This window comes from Macaca nemestrina, chromosome 5 (assembly GCF_043159975.1).
Source record: "Macaca nemestrina isolate mMacNem1 chromosome 5, mMacNem.hap1, whole genome shotgun sequence".
NCBI lineage: Eukaryota > Metazoa > Chordata > Mammalia > Primates > Cercopithecidae > Macaca > Macaca nemestrina.
The window spans coordinates 5,413,716-5,430,259 of NC_092129.1; the positions used below are offsets into that span (position 1 = coordinate 5,413,716).

At 43.3% G+C, this 16,544-nt stretch overlaps 1 long non-coding RNA gene across 1 annotated transcript; it reads left to right on the top strand.

Moving 5' to 3' along the window:
* Window positions 1–1,614: 1,614 nt before the first annotated feature.
* On the top strand, window positions 1,615–7,319 carry LOC112427697 (uncharacterized). The gene is made up of 3 exons (XR_003019403.2): window positions 1,615–4,374; window positions 5,461–5,568; window positions 7,019–7,319. It is a non-coding gene; the product is annotated as an uncharacterized lncRNA (long non-coding RNA).
* Window positions 7,320–16,544: the final 9,225 nt, after the last annotated feature.

The window sequence follows — 16,544 nt, forward strand, 5'->3', positions numbered from 1 at the left end:
TCGGCTCACTGCAAGCTCCGCCTCCCGGGTTCACGCCATTCTCCTGCCTCAGCCTCCCGAATAGCTGGGACTACAGGCGCCCACCACCGGGCCCGGCTAATTATTTTTTTGTATTTTTAGTAGAGATGGGGTTGCACCGTGTTAGCCAGGATGGTCTCCATCTCCTGACGACGTGATCCGCCCGCCTCGGCCTCCCAAAGTGCTGGGATTACAGGCGTGAGCCACCGCGCCTGGCAGTACTAACGTTATTGGTAACAGCCAAGTTAGCAATAACTCAAATATGCAACCATTGAGAAATGCATGTATCACGTTGCATTATGCTTATCTTTTCACATATTGTATGTCTCCTGGCTAGATGAAAGTTTGGGGGTAGGAACCTTATCTCAATTATTTTTATCTCCTTGGCCTTTGACAGAATCTGGCACAAAAACACTCAATCAATGTGTACCAAGAGGAAATTAGCTGAATTGAAGTAGATAATTGGGTGTAACAATGTTACCATAATTATGTAAATTACTATGTGCTACATGGAAATATATACACAATATAATTAAAAAATCAAAACACCAAACAAAATGTGTGTAGCAATTCCAGCTAGGTAAACTATACAGATGTCTATCATGAGAGAAAGTATCATTTGTAATAACAATAAGACAAGTCTGGTTGGAATCACAGTGAGACCTTGTTCTAGTTTCTTAATAAATCTCAGTTTGTTCACCTGTGTAATTAAATATCTACTTTCCGAGGTTGTGGTGACTATATGTTGAATTAAACCACATAGAGTATAGAAAAGAGTTTGGCTTATAATGTGTAAAGTAGATAATTGTTGAGTTAAGTAATAATGAAATAGATGTTCTAAAGAAAATAGAACCCAGCACGGAGCCTGGCACTTGGTAGGTGCTCAAGAAATAGAAATCACTTTTGTTATTTTTAGAAATAGAGGGGGATGTAGTGATGTTCAGAGTTAAGGAGTTAGTCTAAAAGTGCATTTGTGTAAAAGCGACAATAATAATAGATGGTAAAAACAAACAAGTCAGAGAAGCAGGAAAGTAGGATATACTTTTGAAACCATCAAATGAAAACAATGTTTTAAAATTTATTTATATATATATACTTATTTATTTATTTATTTATTTATTTTTTGAGATGGAGTCTTGCTCTGTCACCCAGGCTGGGGTGCAGTGGCTGGATCTCAGTTCACTGCAAGCTCTGCCTCCCGGGTTCACGCCATTCTCCTGCCTCAGCCTCCCGAATAGCTGGGACTACAGGCGCCCACCAACTCACCCGGCTAGTTTTTTGTATTTTTTAGTAGAGACGGGGTTTCACTGTGTTAGCCAGGATGGTCTCGATCTCCTGACCTCCTGATCCACCCGTCTCGGCCTCCCAAAGTGCTGGGATTACAGGCTTGAGCCACCGCGCCCGGCCCCTAAAATTTATTTTTAAATCGCACTACCCACATGGCTTAGTCCAGTTTGTGCTGCTATAATGGAACGTCTGAGACTGAGTAACTTACAAAGTCCAGGTATTTATTTCTCACAGTTCCGGGGCCTGATCAAGGCCCTGGCAGCTCAGGCCTAGCCTCACTGCTTCCAAGATGACACCTTAGATGAGGAGGAACGCTGTGTCCTCGCATGGCAGAAGAGCCGAAGAGAGAGAGATAGCAAGAGAGAACAGCCACTCCCACTGGCCCTTTATATAGTGGCATCGAACCATCATGAGGGCAGAGCTCTCATAACCTAAACCCCTCCCACGAGGCCCCACCTCCCAGCACTCTTGCACCAGGGACTAAGTTTCTAATTCATTAATTCTGAGAGGCACATTTAGACCTTAGTGCCAGGCAACCTGACCATCCAGCCTGTCTCACTGCCCTAAACTTAAGGATTGCTGAAGTTTTACTTTTAGATTTCTAGAGTAGAAAGGAATCTTATAAATTGCTGCTTATTTCATTTATACCTATTGCTTGAAGAAATTTGATGTGGCTTATAGTAAACACACACACACATACAATCGCACCTTTTTTTTTTTCCTAAGAAAAGCAAATATAATTGAATGTTTAGGACAGAATATCAAATCATAGCTCATTCAGCAAATGTTTGCATCCTTAGCGTGAACAATCTTCATTTATATTAAGACACAAATGTCACAATAGCCAGAGTGCATTCAGCACTTGCTATGGGGCAGGCACTGTTTGAAGCACTTTGCAGGGATCAATTCAACTGGCCCGCACCCCACTGTGGGATGGGTTCTACTGTTGTCATTTCCAGTGTACAGGTGAGAAAAAGGAAGCACAAGAAGCTCGTGTGACCTCTGCAGACACACAGCTGGGAGGCAGCAGGGCTGCGAGCTGAGCCCTACGGTCTGGTTAGAGGCCAAGTTCCGAAATATCACAAGTTCTAAAATGCTGTGGGGGCTTTCTCAGAAAGTTCAGCCGAGTTAGGGACAGAGACACATGAACAAGCATATTATCTAAAACGAGCTAGGTGCTAAAGTGGAAATCTATCAGTAACCTTTTGGTGGAAATGAAGATGCTGCTGCAAAGACACTGGGCTGATGGGAGGCAGGTGCTTTGCTCTCTGGGACTCTTAAGTTGATAAAGAACAAAGATTCAGGTCAGGTGCGGTGGCCCACGCTTGTAATCCCAGCACTTTGGGAGGCCGAGGCAGGTGGATGACCTGAGGTCAGGAGTTCGAGACCAGCCTGGCCAACATGGAGCAATCCTGTCTCTACTAAAAATGTAAAAATTAGCTGAGCGTGGTGGCGGGTGCCTGTAGTCTTAGTTACTAGGGAGGCTGAGGCAGGAGAATCGCTTGAACCTGGGAGGCAGAGGTTGCAGTGAGCCGAGATCACACCACTAGATTCCAGCCTGGGCGACAGAGTGAGACTCTGTCTCAATTTAAAAAAAAAGTTTAAAAGTTTCAAAAGCTTGGAGGAAGAAACAGCCACTTTAGTTTCCTGTCTTAGTCACCTCGGGCTGCCGCGACATGTGACCACAAACTGGGCGGAGGACAACCACAGAAGTTTATGTTTTACAATTTGGGTCCAGATGTCCAGAATCAAGGTGTCAGCCTCTGCAGATAGCAAGAGATGGTGTGGTCAAGCCAGTGTAAGCCCAGGAGCCCAGGTGGCTGGGCTGTGTCTGCACAGCCTTTGGATAAGGCCTCAGAAGGATCATAGCCTCAGTGTTCTGCCCCACCAAGGGTGCCTTAGAGAGGTCAGGGCTGAGCCTCATGGATCCAACCAGGAAGCCCCTGAGGAGCCGAAGGGTGTTGACTCTGGATCACCTCAGCAGGACCCAAAGATAGAAAAGGGCTTGCCTCAAAAACATTGGTAGATGGGGCCTTGGGCTCATGGAGTGGATCCAGGTGAAATCCACGAGAGACAAAGATTTTGAGGAAATGACTTTCACAGAAGCACTGCCAGCCTGGGTGGGAAGGAACAGAGAGGGCACAGGATGAAAGCAGGCTGCTGGACTCCCCAGATTTTGCTGGCTGGTAGTGGGCTACAAAGCTTCTCAGCTACGAACATGGGCAACCTTTCCTTCCAAACAAGTGCAGTGCAGATGCGGGAACCAAGAGCCCAGATGGGGAATCCAGAAGCCAGGAGAATTCTCCCCAGCCCTGGAAACCTGACTGAGAACCCCCAACCTTTACTTTTCTGGATTTGGAATCGCTCTGAAGTCAAGATGCCTTTTATCTGCCATTTCCTCCCCTTGAAAACTGAAATGTCTATAGCTGCATCTGGTGCCTGCTCCCCACGAGGCAGGTCACTCATCTCTTTAGTTTCCTGGGTCCATCCATGGAGAGGAATTGTGTCCCAGAACCTGAACCCAATGATTCCATCACGACCCTCTGCTGACCTTTGACCTGATTTAGATGATGACATTTCAGGCTTTGAGCTGATGTCATGAAGGTCTGAAAATTTTAGGTACCTGGAGTAGGTGAATGACTTTTGCACATGGGAGTGAGGCAGGGGGGCGTGTGGCAGACTCCCAGGTGCCTCCAGGTGTAATTGCCTTTTGTGTAGTCACCTCCCCTGAGTCACAGAGAAGGACTGGTGACTGACTTCTAATCAGTGGCTACAGCAAAGGTGATGGGAAGTCACTCTGGGGATGACTCACATCACAGAGGACTGTCTTGCCGGGAGACTTGTCTCCCTCGCTGGCTCTGAAGAAGCCAGCAGCTACCACAGATCCTACAAGTGAAAGGAGCTGAGTGTTACCAACCACATGCCAGCAGGGGCATGCACGCTCCCCAATCAGACTCCACATGAGAACCTGTCCCGGCCACAACCTGGCAGCAGCCTTGTGAGACCCCAGCAGGAAAGCCAGCAAGTCCAACGCTGGACTCCTGACTCATGGATTCCTTGATATAATAGGTGTGTGTTGTGTTACATTGCTGCAGTGGGGGCAATTTCTACACAGCAATAGACAACTAATGCATGCAATTTATTTCTTGAAAAGAAGTAAAGAGTGTGATGCCAATTAAGTAAAGATTTTAGTGGCCACACAATGGTTGGTTTGTATCATTATTTTTATTCATTTGAGCATATCTGTATTAGTCCATTTCCATACTGCTATAAGGAACTGCCCGAGACTGAATAATTTATAAAGGAAAGGGGTTTAATTGACTCAGAGTACAGCATAGCTGGGGAGGCCTCAGGAAACTTACAATCATGGTGGAAGGGGAAGCAAGGCACCTTCTTCACAAGATGGCAGGAAGGAGAGGTACCCAGCAAAGGGGGAAGAAAGAGCCCCTTATAAAACCACCAGGTCTCATGAGAACTCACTCATTATCACGAGAACAGCATACGGGAAGCTCTCTCCATGATTCACTTACCTCCACCTGGTCTCTCCCTTGATATGTGAGGATTATGGGGATTATAATTTAAGATGAGATTTGGGTGGGGACACAAAGCCTAACCATATCACTCTCTTTGTTGTTGTAGAGATGGTGTCTTGCTATGTTGCCCAGGCTGGTCTCAAATTTTGGGGCTCAAGTGATCCTCCTGTGTTGGCCTCCCAAACTGTTAGGATTATAAGTGTGAGCCACCACACCCAGCCTGAGCATATCTTTAGAACATTTATAGCCCAGTTCACTAATAAAGAGATAAATGATAGGCTTTAAAACAATTTTTCATGTAGTAGTAATTTTTCCATATATTTTAGTCCTCAAGTTTTAGTTGTTACAATTTAGTAGATGAAACTTAACATAAAGGCTCACGATTGTAGTTCCAGCTACTCCGGAGGCTGAGGTGGGAGGACAGTTTAAGTCCAGGAGCCCAGGAGCCTAGGAGCCCAGGGGTTCATGGCTGCAGTGAGCTCTGATTGTGACACGACACTCTAGCCTGGATGACAGAGAGAGACTCTGTCTATAAAAAATTTGTTTTAATTAAAAAAATAAGAAAACTTTGTGGGATACAAAAGTATTACTTATTATGCTTTCATTTTTTACTGTTTGCCAGACAGCTGTAGGCACTTTGCAGACTCTACCTTATCCTCTGAGCAATCCTGGGAGGAAGGTGTTATTACCAAGTCTAATCTACAGTTGAAACAACTGAGGCTTGGAGAATGTAAGTAACTTGCCCAAAGGATAGAGCTTGATTTGAGACCAAGTTAGATTCACCCAAAGCCTACGTCCTTTCCATACATTATGCTATTTATTTACTAAGTTTTTAAGCTTTAGAGGGAAAGATTATTTCCCCTCAGTTTTATTCATTTATTTACTTTCAGCAACACATTTTTAAAATGAAGGTCTTTACATCTTTTTAAATTATCATAATTATGTTGAACACATGAGATAATATAAAGGCAAGCATTATCTTTTGTTCTTTCAGCTAATATTTTAGAATTTATTAGTTAAATATCATACAAATACAAAACAAATCAGTTTCATATTGCTAGTTGTTTGCTTCTCTCCCTTCCTTTCTTTTATTTTATTTATTTATTTTTTTTTTTGAGACAGGGTCTCACTCTGTTGCTCAGGCGAGAGTTCAGTGGCACAATCATACCTCACACAGCCTCCACCTCCTGGACTCAAAAGATCTTCCCCCTCTGGGACCACAGGCACTTGCCACCGCATCTGAATAATTTTTTAAATTAAAAAAACTTTTTCTAGTTTTTTGTGTCACAATTGAGTGTCACATTGTTGCCAAGGCTGGTCTGGAACTCCTAGGCTCAAGCGATCCTCCCGCCTGGGCCTCCCAAAGTGTTGGGATTACAGGTATGAGCCAGCCAGCTACATTACTTCTTATTGTTTCTATAAATATTTGTGTCACAAAGAACCTTGCATTCTATATTTATACTAGATAAGAATGAGCTTCAATTAATGTTTACTGAGCAATTGCATTAATTCAACTTATTAAAGTTAAATTCAACTTTAATAAGTTAAATTCAATTAAATAAGTTAAAACTTTAATAAGTTCAACTTTAATAAGTTAATAAGGGGATAAGTTAGATGTGAAGACTGGTTCAAATAAGAGTGGGAGGTATGAACATTTACACAGTGGATGGTCAGAGAAACACTGAAATGAATTTGTTCATAGATACAAAACAAGTTAGTGTCCTACAAGACGATAAGCCATAACCTTTAGGGTTATCTTTTCTCATGGACAGAAATCTGCATCTCTAATGGATTAATGTTCGACATGTAACTTCCCATAAGTCTTTAATCTTTAATCATCAGTAAGCGATGAGTCCTACCAAATATATTCACCTATATAGAAAATCCACAGGTGCCTGCTAAACAATGCCTCTATCTGACATCAACAAGAATTGCCATCTATCTTTTTAACTTTTTTCAACTTTTGGATAATTTGTCAGAGTCTAAGAAATATCTCTGAAATAATTTTATATTTATAGATTTCTTTTTGAGTTCATATGGGAAGTATATTGATGTGAAAGAAAGAGTCAAAATATGAACACTGATTCTGGTATACAGAAGATCTTGTATGCAGATACTATCATTTGTAACAGTTAAGAGTTAAAATTGCCCACAAGAATGAAATTTTCATTTTCTTCCAGTGGTTCTTGACTTTGACTTACCTCTCAGTGAACTGTGAGCCCTGCAGAAATATTCAAGTGTAAAGTCATGGGTCCTGGGGAGAACAGAGAAGTGGAGAAGAAGGGAACTTCTTTTAAGGTTGAGGGTCTGGTGCTGCACATTCTGGCAAGTCAATGCAAGCAGTTCTTACTCCGGAAAATGCAGAAACCTCCCATGTTGGTTTAGAACTAAAAACATTGGCTTAAAACCAAAAATGTTTGTTTAGAGCTAAGAATAATGGCCACTATATTGAATGCATGTGTTTTTCAGATTCCAGTTTAATTAAAATCAGTGAGACAGAGTGATTTCATCATTGAACCTTAAGTTATTCTGACTCAATGTTCAGCGGACACCACTTGAAATATACCAATGAAGACATATTTGAATTAATTTTCACTGGGAAAGACAAACTGATAGAAACATAAAGGCACAAAAAGCCAAACACACACACACACACACACACACACACACACACACACACACACACACACCCCAGAAGACAGTCACCTTAATGGGAAAACATCCATGCTTCACTACAATTCCCTTTAGCGTTAAAGTGATCTGTAGTCCTCTATTCTCGAATTTTATCCTTGTACCTATGATGATATATTTATGATTAAATATATTCTCTTTCTACAAAGTGAACTTATCACTTAGAAGCAAATCATAAAGAAACAGTTCTCAGGTCTCGGGTAATGCTTAGCAAATACTCGTTTGCACCATCAGCTAGTGTAGACGTTCTAAGTTTTACTTTTAAAGCACTTTGCCACTTGTTTCCTAAAATGTTTAAGATAAACACGCATAAAAGGCACAGTCCTGTTGGAAGTTCCTTTACATGGTTCCCTAAGTTCCGGAGCGCATGTCTGTGTGTGGTCTGCTGGGAAACCCCGGGGGGAAGGAGCTTGTGGGGTTCCCGAGGCCCTGGGGACCCGGACAGGACTGGGCCTCTCTGGGTAGGCGGGGCTGGCTGGGTGGCGTCGCTGCCCGGAGCGCGCGGGGCCGCGTGGGCGCCCGGGGGGGGACGCACTTGTCCCAGGCGGCAGCGGTGGGTGTCCGAACCCACACCCCGGAGAAAGAACTGTCGTTTGAGGAATTAAAACGAGCTGTCAGGTGTCTTCAGAAGTTTAGACGCGAAAAGGCAAGGAGTTAATCCTTGCTGGACAAACCACTGCTGCTTCCAGAAAAACCCCTGCTGCTTCCAGAGAAACGGTTTAAAATGGGAGGGGGCGCTTTCGTAGGAAGCGGATTCAGAAAAATAAATACAACTCAATAGATTACAATAAAATAAAATTGGAGGGCGCCAAAGGAACATTTGGTTATTCAAAAGGGTTGTTTTTTTTTTTTTAATGAGAAACGACTTCAAAGGCGCCTTGGAAAGTGGGTGGGACGCGCACATCTCAGCCGTCACGAGGCAGGTGGGCCCCCGGGTGGAGACCCCGGAGGGCGTTTGCCTGGGAGCTACCGCCATCCCCAGCCGGGAGAGAGCAGAGGGCGAGACCACGGGTCCCGGCGTCTGCTCCCCTCACCGGAGCTTTCTCCCCGGGGCGGCGGCCGCCGAGCTCCTGGAGATACAGCCGGGCGCAGGGGAAGGCGCGGCTGCTCGGTGTCCGCGCGGGCGTGGCAGCCCCGCTGCGCGCTCATTAGCGCCCGCTCCGCCCAGTGGCTTCCCGCGGCTGCGTGTTTACTTGTCATTTTCTGGCGGCTTTGTTTCCCACCCAGCTTCTGAGCCCGGGCTGGCCTCTTTCTCGCTCTGGTTTTCTTTTTCATTCCTCTTCTTCTTCTTTTTTTTTTTCGAGACAGGTTCTCACTCTGTCGCCAGGGGCTGGAGCGCAGTGGCGCAATCCTAGCTCACTGCAGCCTCGACCTTCCGAGCTCAAGGGATCCTCCTGCTTCAGCTTCCCCAGTAGCTGGGACTACAGATGTGAGCCACTGCGCCAGCCTATTTTTAAAAAAATTATTTTGTTGTTGTTTTTTGTAGAGACCGGGTTTCACCGTGTTGCTCAGGCTGGTCTCGAACTCCTGGCCTCAAGCGACTCCCCCGCCTCGGCCTCCCAAAGCGCTGGGGTTCCAGGCCTGAGCCGCGGCGACCGGCTCTCTCTCCATGCTGTTAGGCCGTTCTGGGTCCGGCCGAGCTTCCCGGTGCGGAGCCCCCAGCCCGTTCGCCGCACTTGCGTCTGCCTGGTGGGACAGGCGGCCGGCCGTGGCCCAGACACCCCCGATAGTCACTGTAGCCGCCCCTGTGGTCTAGGGGTCACACTGCCGTCAGGACGACCCCAGAACTGGGAGCCCGGGTCCCCCAGCCTTTGCTACGGGAGGCCCCTTGCCCAAGGGGCGGCGGGAGCAATACCTGCCCCTTCAGCTTCTCAGGACTTGGTAAATTCTACCACCCAACACCGTGCCCCCGAGCCCGCTGCACCTCCCAGGGATCCGCTCGGATTGACGCTGAAGCTCAGGAAAACCACCGTTTCATTTTATTTTGTTTTGGGAAGAGCCCTGAGAACGGCCCTAGGGTGCTGAAGGCTCTTCCTGCAGAGGGAGGCGGCACGGACCCACCTCGGAGGCGCCGCCTCCCTGGGTCACAGCGATGAGGACCTGCTGTAGAAATTAGACTGAAAAAAAGTCTGATTTCTGCTGATGACGTTCCATTTTCATCCATCCAAAAGATGTTCCTCAGTCTTTATAGAATCCTGCGCGTCCCTGATTCTATTCTTCCCCAAAGGAAAATGGAGAGTGTGACCCTCACCTCATTAACCCTCGGGTAAATGAGAGAGTGCCTCTGGGCTCACTGTTCTGAGGAAGCGCTTCAGCTGTCGGGTAGCCTTGTCAGTCACGTGCGCTCCATTGCCTAGGAGATGAAATTATATTGAAAAGCGTTCATGTCTGTTTTCCACGAAACTGGCAAATACATGGTTTATTATCATAAGCAGCATATTCCCGTATGACCATTGGTTCGTATAGTGTAAGAATGTTCTAGAGTTTCCATGCCAAAGGAAGGTAAAATTAGAAATTGAATTTTCAGGGAAAGGTATGTTTATCTACTTCCTCTCAATGTCCTCAAACCTTTTCTTCCCCCTCTGCAAAGCCCCCCTTCTCTCTTCTATCATCCTCCCTCCCACCAAGAATTCCCCTTATGTGATCTCCCAGGTATGACTACTTAGCTTAAAAAGAAGAAAACCAGTCTGTCTGACTTAATTGTTCCCTTTAATTTTTAAAATATATATGAACCCTTAGAGATTTTCAAAGATGTGGTGTTACTTTTTTGGTGTCAATTACTGTTGAAAATAACCATTTCCTGACTGGCTAGCTGCAAGTTACCCAGCTGTTACACTCCAATGGTTTGAAAGAAGATTTTAAATTTTAAATCTCACACACACACACACACACACACACACACACACACACACACACACACACTCGTTCTCTTTGAGAATAAGAGTATAGGGTTGCAAAATGAATTGACCAAATGTGGAATCTTGAAAAATATGAGTGACTATGAAGATTTATGGAAGCTGATTCAAAGGGAAACTTGTGGAACAGAAATCAAAGAAAAGCTCCAAATACAAAATTTAGAAGTCTGTTTATTTCCATTTTTTTTTAATTGTGGGTTTTTCTAAATGTTTTAACTGTTTAGCAATTAGTTCTGGGAAGTGATATTATCTGTCTTCCATTTGGGTTAAGATTATATGAACAGCTTTTTAATAAAGATTGTAAAACTGGGTTGATTTTTAATATTCTGGTTTTAATAAAGTAAGCACTGAAAAATAGTGCTTCTGTGTTAGATATTTTCCTTTAGTGTCCCCCAAATCAGTGATAACTATAATCATTAAGAATTACAGTTCAGAGTGAGAAAAAACGATACATTTTTTTTCCTCAGCGAGTTACGAGCTCGGCCTCTCTCACCAAAGTGAATAAATTCATTTCAATAAATGTTGAATATTTACCTTTTGCTAAGAACTGTGCACAAATACATATGATATATGGCTAAAAAAAAAAAAAAACAAACAAAAACCAGTATTCTCCAAAAGCCTTCTAGTATTTGAGAATGTGAGATTTTAAAGTAAGGCTGCAAGGAATTTTGGAAGTTAAACTCACTCTATGAAGTCATATAACAACTGATAAAGTCACACAGTGGTTTCATCTCAACAGAATCATTTACTTTTAGGGGAGCATAGTTTTAAAATTATTAGTTAATTGTTAAATTATTTTTAAAGTATGAGATACCTGTAGTTTGACAGTCAATGAAACTCAGACCAACACCATTTAATATAATGAATGTATTGTTCTCTCATTGAGTGGCTGGTGATGTTTTAGAAAAATTGATATTTCAAGTGACTCCCATAGGAATTTTGTAGAGTTTGATAAATAAATGCTCCTCTCTCAGGTTTGTAGTATTCTATGATAAAATCATCTTAGATTCATGTATAAATGTGTATTAAATGTTGACTCTGGCCAGGCACAAAGCTAAGCCATGTCGGTGCAGAGGTGAACACAAAAAGCTGATTTCACACTTTTTTCTCTTTGCAAAATGCTGAGGCAAAGTACTTGTAGGTAGCACAATCTTTACTCCTTATGCGTTCATGTTAATTTCCTGAACAAATATTCTGGGCTCTCTTCTCGAAGATTCACTGCTCTTACTTAAGTTCTGCCCTTTCCAGGCCATATTATCTTTCATTCTACTCCACATATTGGTAAAGTGCTGCTGTCATAAAATTCCTAAATAAATTTTGTTCAAACTTGCAAATTTCTTAAATAACTTATGACATGAACTGCTAACTTCCTGAGAAGATGTAAATATTTAAACATTGTTAGTAGGGGCTGGGTGAGGTGACTCAAACCTGTAATCCCAGCACTTTGGGAGGCCGAGGAGGGTAGATCACCTGAGGTCAGGAATTTGAGACCAGCCTGACCAACATGGTGAAACCTCGTCTCTACTAAAAATACAAAAAATTAGCCGGGCGTGGTGGCAGGTGCCTGTAATCCCAGTTACTCGGAGGCTGAGGCAGGAGAATTGCTTGAACCTGGGAGGCAGAGGTTGCAGTGAGCCGAGATTGCACCATTGCACTCCAGCCTGTGCAACAAGAGCGAGACTCTGTTTCAAGAAAACCAAAAAGCAAACAAAAAAAACCCCCAAAAACATTGTTAGTAGAATGACTTCATGCATTTCCAGTGGGAGCTGCCTGTTTATGTGTGTGATCAGGACTCAGATCCGTGAGCGCTCTCAGACTGTGAACCTTCTTGAAGGGACACAGAAAGCTGAGACCTCGGAACAAAGGTTTTAAATTAGAAACAGAAGGCAGCGAACACAAAACTTTTCTCATTATTGAAATCCTGTATCAGTGAAGGTAAAAAAGAAAATTCTGTTGTGAGTTTAGAAGTGTATTTGTCTTTAACATATTGCTCTCAGCCATTAGGAATTGTTTTATGTTTTATGGAAGGCCCGTGTGAAGGAGGCGTCCTGATTGCAACTGGACATCTCAATGGTCATTTGGTAATTAAAGGTCTGCTATAGTCATGGGACTAGACTTAGGAAGGAATCTTAGCATGGAGAGACAGCAACCTGTCCATAAATATTCACAAAAGGACAATTGTACTATTTTCTAGAAAATACTGAACTTTGATCTAAATAGGTGTCTATAAATATTATTCACTATAATTATGGAATATTTAAATTGTATATAAAAATGTGTCTTTATGTCTTTATCAACATAAAAAGTTAATTTTCTCTAGAATTCTAGGAATGAATAACATATCAATAAAATTTTTTACATGATGATAAATTTAAAAAGTTTTCCAGATATATATCTTTACATATATGCATATGAAAATGTTATTGAATATTGAAATATCAAAATAAATCTTGCATAGTTGAAAGGACTATACATTTCTAGTTTTATGCCAAAGGAAGAATTTATTGTTTAAATATTAAAGCTTTATCCTTAATATTAAGCATTATATCTCATTGTGAATTTATATTCTTTTTTATTTACAGGCTAATGAAAATTTATAATATCAAATGCAATGTTCTACTACCACATGAGCAAATTGACCTTCTTGATGATGCTCAAATATCTCTTTGCAATGTTTAATCCTGGACCCTGGCTTTTGGCTGCTCCTAGGAGAAGGGAGACCAGGCCTGTGGTACATGCCAATAAGGACAGTGGGCTCCCCCAGGAAAAGCAGATGAGATTCTCATATGGATGAAAATTTGTTATCTAACATTGTATTTTCATTTCTCTTAGGGAATATTTTTTGTATATCTACTATGTTTCCATCTTTTTCATTACTTAGCATTAAAATATTCATTCAGTAAAGTGATTGGTGTAACGGGCATTTAAAAATTCTAATTGCGGCCGGGCGTGGTGGCTCACGCCTGTAATCCCAGCACTTTGGGAGGCCGAGGCAGGCGGATCACGAGGTCAGGAGATCGAGACCATCCTGGCTAACACAGTGAAACCCCGTCTCTACTAAAAATACAAAAAATCAGCTGGGCATGGTGGCGGACGCCTGTAGTCCCAGCTACTCAGGAGGTTAAGGCAGGAGAATGGCGTGAACCCGGGAGGCGGAGCTTGCAGTGAGCCGAGATCATACCACTGCACTCCAGCCTGGGTGACAGCAGCCTGGGTGACAGAGCGAGACTCGTGTCAAAAAAAAAAAAAAAAATTCTAATTGCATGCAAAGTAATATTTTGCATCATCCACATAGTTTCATTTTAAAGATGTACAAAAAGACAGGTACGATTCCTGCCTTAGAAGAGAATGTGGTCCAGGTGTGGTGGCTCACACCTGTAATCCCAGCACTTCAGGAGGCCGAGGTGGGCAGATCACGAGGTCAGGAGATAGACACCATCCTAGCTAACACGGTGAAACCCCATCTTTACTTAAAAAATACCAAAAATTAGCCGGGTGTGGTGGCGGATGCCTGTAGTCCCAGCTACTGGGGAGGCTGAGGCAGGAGAATAGCGTGAACCTGGGAGGCGGAGCTTGCAGTGAGCGGAGATGGTGCCACTACACCCCAGCCTGGGCAACAGAGTAAGATTCCGTCAAAAACAAACAAACAAACAAACAAACAAACAAACAAAAAAAGAGAATGTGGTGTGTCTGGTGAGGTAATACACACCATAAAAATGACTCAAGAAGAATAACAAAATTTCCAGTGAAAGCAGTAGTTTGGACAGAAAGAAAATAAATTACTCTTGTTCTTTATTATATAATATTAGGGTGTAAATGATTTGGGAGGGCTTCCTACACAAAGTAGGTTTCAGTATCATCTCAAAGGGCTTGCTTTAGAGAAAGGGGAGGGCTTCTCTCCTGGAGAAGTATGTAGCCCATCTCTCTTCTCCGGAGCTGGTGTTGGTCGTTGACCTCTGCAAGTTGCTCAGCTTTACCGCAGGATGTAGGGATGGTGACTTCTGATGCAATGTGGGCTTTCCATCTTTCTTCCTTTTGCTCTTCTGCACAGGTCCATTTCTTCCAAAGCTAAATTGTTCCAAAGCAAAGGAATCATCTTCACCAAGCTAGAGAGCCACAGTTTGGAAATTAAAGACAGGAAGACCTAGGATGCGGTATAGAATATTATCAATGTATTTCAGTACCTGCACTTTGCCAGTTAGATTTCAAATTAAGACCATTTTCTTTGCCATGCTTCCTAGTATTGGATTGTATTTGCATCCTCATCCACAATGGCAGTGATCAGGGGGGAAACTGAGCCCTGCAGTAAGAACTTCTGGGTGTCACTTCTGCCTTGACACCTCAGTAGGTGACTTGAGCAGGTCCTCAACCACGCCAAGCCTTTCTTCATCTAGAAAGTCATGAAGATAATACGTATTTGAGGAGGTTATTATGAGAGAAAAGACTCAGACAAGTTTCCCTGGTACAAATTCATTTTAAAGGTAAAAATGAAGCATGTGTGCCATCTAGAATGTGTTCTTTGGTTGTATTTTAATATATGATTCTGGGCTGGGCGCGGTGGCTTGCGCCTGTAATCCCAGAACTTTGGGAGGCTGAGGCGGACAGATCACGAGGTCAGGAGATCGAGACCATCCTGGCTAATATGGTGAAACCCCATCTCTACTAAAAATACAAAAAATTAGCCGGGTGTGGTGGTGGGCGCCTGTAGTCCCAGCTACCCAGGAGACTGAGGCAGGAGAATGGCGTGAACCCGGGAGACGGAGGTTGCAGTGAGCCGAGATTACACCACTGCACTCCAGCCTGGGTGACAGAGTGAGACTTTGTCTCAAAAAAAAAAAAAAAATATATATATATATATATACACACACACACACACACATATTTGATAGAACCATATATATATATATATATATATTTTTTTTTTTTTTTTTTTTTTTTTTTTTTTCTGAACAGTTTGCTATGTTGTGTCCTGAACTTCCTTTTTTTTTTTTCTTTCCAACTTTTATTTTAGGTTCAGGGAGTACATGTGCAGGTTTGTTACGTGGGCAAATTGCATGTCTTGGGGGCTTGGTGTACAGATTATTTTGTCACCCAGGTAATGAGCATAGTACCCTGAACGACTTCTTCACTAGAAAATTGGTTTGGGACCTTGAGTAACCAACACGGCTTGGAGGGTGCAGACTATTTCCATTGCTGTGCAGGCTCTCGCCTCTCTCCACAGCCTTGGCGCATCTCACCAGCTCTGCCCTCCGGAATGGGCTGCGGAGGCTGGGCCTCCACACTTGGGTGGAGGGAGCACGTCATTCTCAATTTGCTAGACCGGCCAGTATTTAGGGGGCCAGTCCGTCGGATGGTTGAACATGGCTGAAAGTTTCATTTACAAACGTGCGGCGTTCTCTAGAGAGAAGACAAAATGCTGTCGTGACTGTAGACGCAGAAGTTCCAGTTAACACTGTTGAATCAAAATAAATCTTACGTATTAAGCTAGGAAAGGTGGTTTTCTCCAGTAGTGTTAGAAATACGAAGCTTTTGAAAGAAATCAACATCTTTATTATCTCTGTAAAAAGCAAAGACTTTAAAGCATTTTTGGTGGTGTTTTTGGTTACCCCTCTGTATTCAAAGAACTGAAATCAGTTTATTTGTCCATAGGTATGTACACAGCTATATAAGTAATTAGTGCTAGCAAGAATGGGATAGATTTATGCCGGGCGCGGTGGCTCAAGCCTGTAATCCCAGCACTTTGGGAGGCCGAGACGGGCGGATCACGAGGTCAGGAGATCGAGACCATCCTGGCTAACACGGTGAAACCCCGTCTCTACTAAAAAATACAAAAAAAAAACTAGCCGGGCGAGGTGGTGGGCGCCTGTAGTCCCAGCTACTCGGGAGGCTGAGGCAGGAGAATGGCGTAAACCCGGGAGGCGGAGCTTGCAGTGAGCCGAGATGGCGCCACTGCACTCCAGCCTGGGTGACAGAGCCAGACTCCGTCTCAAAAAAAAAAAAAAAAAAAAAAAAAAAAAAGAATGGGATAGATTTTGGTGGACAACTTATGGGATTTCATGAAGGTTTCAAAACAAGGATGAAAAATGTAGTCCTTTTTAAG